Below are 6,461 nucleotides of genomic sequence, written 5' to 3' on the forward strand. Positions count from 1 at the left end.
GGAGCTAACAAGCTAACATTAGTCCGACAGCAAACTCACTGTAATATAACATGCACTGTTAAAAGCTTATTACTGCAGTGCTTCTCTCTCTCAATGTGCACACAGTACACCAATCTATCAGCAGCAGCAGCAACAACACAGTGTCACTTACAGCAGCCACATGGAGGCTGCTGCGCGCACACAAACAACACATGCACTACAGAGTTCTAGTGTAACAATTACAAATCAAACACAATGTAAATCAAGTTGCAATAATTACTTTTCAAGCAGAAAAGTCACCAATTCCATCTTCTACTCCTCCAGACCATCCACTGTAAAAAAGACGGCGCTCTAGCTCCGGGAAAGGGGCGGGGCCTTGAGCAACAGCTGTCAGATAGTCCATCAAACACAATCCTGGCTCTGATTGGTTCCTTTTGCTTGGTTGTGGTGCATTCTGGCTATCTACCAAAGGTTGCAGGAGCAGCAGGGGGGACTCAATGAGCTTGTTTTTTTCACACAAACTACTAGTTTGTGCAAAAGCTGTCCTTACATAGTGACAGCTTTTGGAAATATGACAAAAAGTCACTTTTATAAGAGTTGCAGACTGCACCTTTAAACTATTGTGTGCTGATGAAACTCAAAGGTGTGATTTTCAAAGTAACTTTACGATATTTGCGTGATTGATTTTTGATGGTTACCTCCTGGAGCTTGTCTGTCTGTCTGTCTGTGTGACTGAGATCATGTGCAATAATAGATTGTGAACAAAGCAATGACCCAATTATATGTGAACACATATTGTTTGTGCAAAAGTAATTCACTTCAAGCATTTGTAACCGTGTGAATGTCTGGCCTATGTAATGCTGTTGAGTTGAAATGGCAATCAAAGGGCAATATTTTGGTAAAACCTTTATTACATTTATCTCTGAGGTCACTGCAGCTAACACTACGATCGTGGACTGGAGAGACTCCAACATGGGACATTCGCCATTGGCATGGATCACCCTCTGGATGATGGAGTTACGACTTGTGGACCACTTTTTGATTGATCACAGGAACAGAGGGTAGCTAAATAAGTCCTGGGCATGTCACACACACATGTATCTTTTACTTCTCAGGGCTTCAATACTCCCTTGTAAACCTGCTGGACAAAATAACAATGATGATGTAATTATCACAATATTTAAAAAAAAAAAAAAAAAAAGAACAATAAACCAGCTTTTAATCAGCTGGTATACTATAGATGTTACAGTAGGTTAAAATGTATAACAATAAGCAGACACAGAACACTCTTTATCTTTCTAAGGATTAAAGACTTGAGGATGTTTCTTGAGCTTTTGGGCTATAGCTCTTCTTTTGTGAGCCAGGAAGAAGACAATAGCTCTCGTGTAGTCGATGTATATTTTCAGGGATGTAAATACGAAAGTGTGTTAGATAGATTTTAGCCAGATAATTTTGTTTCCTTATTCACAATCATCTGCCGGACAGAAAAATCAGCCATTGTGACAAACTCTCTGTGAGTTGGAAAGTTACTGTACAGCATAGAGACAACACAATGTATGTGATTTCATGTTAATACTGTAAGTGTATACACTGTACTGTACATTTATGATCATGTGTATAGATAAATGCTAGTATTGTATAAGATTTATATTATGTGGTATTGTATAGAAAATAATCTGTATTAAAAATGGAGATCTAGAGCTTATTGTGTCAGCTCATACTATTTTACATTAACTGCACTATAGACACAAGGGATTAAGCCCTCATTATGTTTAGCTTGATTAAGTTTATTTTCTGAAATTTGGGAATTTTTTTTATAGGTCAATACACATAGCTATTAGCTCACATTTAACAAACAACTATATAAAAAGTGTCACCCACATCAATAAAAGACAAAGAATGGTTGTGATGAGTCATAACTTTAAGTATTTAAACCCTAATACTGCTGAAAACAAATGTATTTGGTTTGACATAGTGTTGTTGATTGATTTGTGTACAATTTTTGATATTTTTTAGTCAAAGTATTTCAATTTGCCACATTTTGTTGTGACGATGTAAAAGTGACTGTCGTCTATGGGTTGAAACTCGGCTATTACAGTCGAATTTTGCTATTGGCTGAGAATGGTGGTTTGTGACATTTTGGTGGCTTCTTATGTCACAAACCACTACTGTTAGCCCCGCCCCTCACCTGTCAATTCTGCAATCTGTGGTGAGTTAAAATGAGAGAATTGTGAATAGAGAGCTATAATGAGTATTGAGTAGGTAGTTAGCATATAGATTGTTCTATTGATCCAAAGGGTCTAATGTCAGAGATGGGTGTACAATGCAGGCAGGATCCACATACAGGATAAGGCATAACTACAGTGTACAGGAACATCTGTACCCAGTACGGGCGGCTGTTCACAATAAGTGCCCACACCGTCCAATCTGACCGAGATGGAGCCAATTTGCAAAGAACAATAGGTAAACACTAGATTTGTAGACGTGCAAAGCAAATTTCCCAAAAGACTTGGTTGCAGCTAAAGGTGGAGGCACATTGAGTTGCCTCGTGTATACAAGATGATTTGCCAATAAATTTGCCTTGCCTTCATTGCTTTGTCCATACAAAGGCTTGACTTAAGTGGGCTGATTACATTTGCACGTCACACTTTTCAGTTTTAATTTTGAAAAAAGCGCTGACAATTATTGTGTTTAAATGTATTACTTCATATTTATTCATTCATCATGTATTTGTGTTTATTTACTTATTTCTATCTACATGTTTTTTTTTTCTTTTCTTTTTCTTAACTTGTTAATTCATAGTTATTCGTTATATTTATTATATAAAAAAAACTACAGTATGTAGAATAAAAAAAAATAAAAAAATCCATCAGAATCATTTATTAATTCCCTGTATCTTTTGAGTGAACCTTGTTGAAAAGTGGAATTGAGCTTGAATATTACCGCAGCATTTTTCTGCTCTTCAAACAAAGAAATGAAGCGTGAGATGACTGTACTCTGCTGCTCCTGCGTCTCCAATTTTTGCTCCGCGAATCTCTCAAAAACCCTGGAGCAAATGATTTTTACTCCCGACTCCAGTGAGCCTTCACATCACCTCAGTTTATTAGGACAAACAAGGCAATCATTAGTATGAGTAATGAATACATGTAAGGTACGTAATCTGTGGTGTAAGCATCTGATGAGCACCTTCATTTCTAGATAACGGCATTTTATTTTTATCACAGCAGAGCAAATCTGTTTGTACGTGCATGTGTGTGTGTTTGTTGACTCACTGGTTTATGCGATGAGACAGAACTGTAGATGCCTCTATATATACTTGAAAATTCAATCATTGCGATTTCCCAATTCTTCTTTTCATTTAACTCTACCAGTACACATCACTTTCATCTGTTAATCATTCTCAGGCCCCCCCAGAACAAAAGAAAAAACAGCTGCAGTGTCTGCAAAGGAAGGAAAGTCACCTTGGAGGATGACAGAGGAACAAAAATGAGAAAGAGAGAGAGAGAGAGAGAATGAGCGACAGTATTAAGGAGAGATTATGCGGGGTAAGGAGGAGAGAAGGGAGGCTCGGGAAGCTGGCATTGGGACATCTTTAGACTAACAAAGGGGCAGCGCTGCATTACTGCAGTACCACAGGAAACAAGGATGAGACACTAAGTGCCTGGTCTAAAGATTAGCAGTGTCTGACAAAACAGCTGCCGATATTTTTTCTTGCAAATGTATTTAATCTACTTAAAGATTCCAGCTAAGAAGTGCCCATTGACAAGGTTTTTACACATCTTGGCCCATTTCTTACCTGACGAAATGAACCACCATATCTTTTTCATGAATTTTATGTGGCTGCGAAATGACGACACAGGCACGGTTTCTCAAAGACGGGCGTTTCACCGTGGTGATTGAACGCCGGGAAAACTACAGGCCATGATGTACATACAAACTTTAGACACATAACTTGGTCACAGGTGACACGTACTAAATAAAATGACTACCTCGCGGACGCCTGTCACTTCGGAGGTTCTTGGGCAGATAATCTTACAGTCTTGTGCATACTGAATTGACATACAATAATTAGAACAGTAGTTGACACATTTACAGAACATTTTGACTCAGTAATCTCAAAATACCTTGTGCAGCTAGCCTTGTTGCTGCAGATTACTCAGTCAAAGTCTCCGGGTGAATGCAGGTCCTCTTATGCAAAATTAAAACCTCGCGATAATAAGGGTATATCAAAAAATAAATAAAACTTCCCTTTATAGCAAAATAAATGCATCTTATTTAGAAAATATGGCACGTTTTTACAGCACAAACCATAATAATTTTCAACAAAAAACGATTTAACCTTTGAAACAAAAATTATTCTTTAAGTGAAAATTATTTCAATGACACTTACATTTTAGTTTAACCTGAACATTGGCATTCAGCGGACTGCTGCTTTATAGTTTATATACACCAACTGGTAATCACAACTATAGGCCCTGTTGAATGACCTTTGACCTCAGACGCATTAAAACCATCTTCACTTCTTTGTGTAGTCAGTCAAAGTTTACCCTATACACTCCATAATAAAAGAGATACATTTTAGAAGTAGTTACAATTGTGAGTTGAGGTGTTTATATCTACGCAAATTGTCATAGGGGGTACTTGAATACAAATATTATAAAAAAAAAAAAAACATTGATTAATTTACCCAAGTTTGTACACAATGCATAAATCATACATAAAGTATGAAAGGCACCAACAATATCCAAGCAATAAGTGACATATCAGTCCCTGCAGGATTTGTTCTTTCAGTTTTCATTAATTTTGTGACCAATTTGTATTTAATTTGTAGAAATTGTGTTAAATGATTGCAGGAAAATTGTCTTTTTGAACAATTTTGAATTTAAAATGACTGCAGTCATAGGGAAAAAAGCATGGGAAAATAGCGATTCTCCAAATATTGTGGAATATACATTGAATTTGTGCATTTAGATATCTGAACAATAATTTAGGTTTTTTCTGGTCTAAAGGGCCAGATTTGTGCTGTAGGGCTACGTTGTATATGACATTATTATGTTTTTAAGTACATGGCTTCAGGTTAAATGTTTGAAGGGGTACAAGACTGTGTAAAGTTTGTGAACCACTGATCTAGACTATCTGAACTTGTATAATACACAGTTTTGACTTCAAATATCAATCAATATTTGATTAAGTAATCTGTCAATCAATGTGGCTTTAATGTCACATAATGATAATGAATTGTAGCAGAAGCCAACTAGAACTTTCAAATTTATTTACATTTTCAATTATTGTTAAACTGCAAATCTTTAATATTAGTAGGCATGTATGCTTTCATAGAAAAACATATTCTGTGCAAAAGGGTATTATTATTATTATGATTATTATTTTTTCCCCCGACCCTGAAAACAGGAAATGGATAGATGGATTATTATTATTATTATTATTATTATTATTATTATTATTATTATTATTATTATTTCTTTCTTTCTAAAGAAAAGACCGTCCAGGACATATTATATTATGAACTTGGTTTATGTTGATTTTTAGTGTATTTTTAGTTGGATTTACTGTACGTCTACTAGCAGTAGGGTATGTTGGCGCCATCTTGTGTGAAAACTGAGTTAAGCTAAATCAGGTGGACAATAAAGCTCGCAGGGACGGCCCAAGCCTTTATGGGGCCCTAAGCGACTTTCATTTTGGGGCCCCCATACACTGAAACACAAACTACGGTTAATGAATGCTTTATCATTAATCTACAATAAATCTCTCACATCCATTATCAACCACATTATATAATTTTTATGTCATTATGTCTTTGTTTGAGTCGTGGTCTTGTATTAATATGGACCTATTGATTACAAGTGGCAGCCAATGCAGTTTACAATCAACTATCTTTTATTTGCTCTTGGTTTGCAAACTGAGGATTTCAAAAGTGCAGACCGTCAAAAATTTGAAAATTAACAGAACATACTTAACTGGAGATCTTAATCTATGATTAATGACTAGTTACCATGTCAGAGTTGTTGCAGCTCATCAGTGAACTAGTTTGTGATTCTGACATCTTGATATCAAGGATACATAGATTAGTAAATGGTCGCTAAGCTGTCCATACTCGCCTGACTCAGGATGTCAACAACTTCATATTCTGCACAGTGCCATTTAGAGAGAGAGTTTTCATTACAGTTTTCCCAATTTTTAATATAACTTACACCAGGGATGCCATGGTTACGGCCCGATTGTACATTACATCTGGCCCGTGGTTAATATAGGAAAGCATTTTTTTATTTATTTTTTTTTTTTTTATCCAATGTTTTATTTTTTTGTATCCACCAGCACATGAAATGTGAAAATGCTCCGTTTCAAATTTTCTACATTTGTGACGTCACACGTGAAATCAGGAATCAATGTTGCCAGATCTGATGGTCAATTTCCAGCCCAATCACATCTTAGAACAGCCCAAACATGAACAACGAATCTGGCAA

The sequence above is a fragment of the Gouania willdenowi genome, chromosome 5 (genome assembly GCF_900634775.1).
Source record: "Gouania willdenowi chromosome 5, fGouWil2.1, whole genome shotgun sequence".
NCBI classification, from domain to species: domain Eukaryota; kingdom Metazoa; phylum Chordata; class Actinopteri; order Blenniiformes; family Gobiesocidae; genus Gouania; species Gouania willdenowi.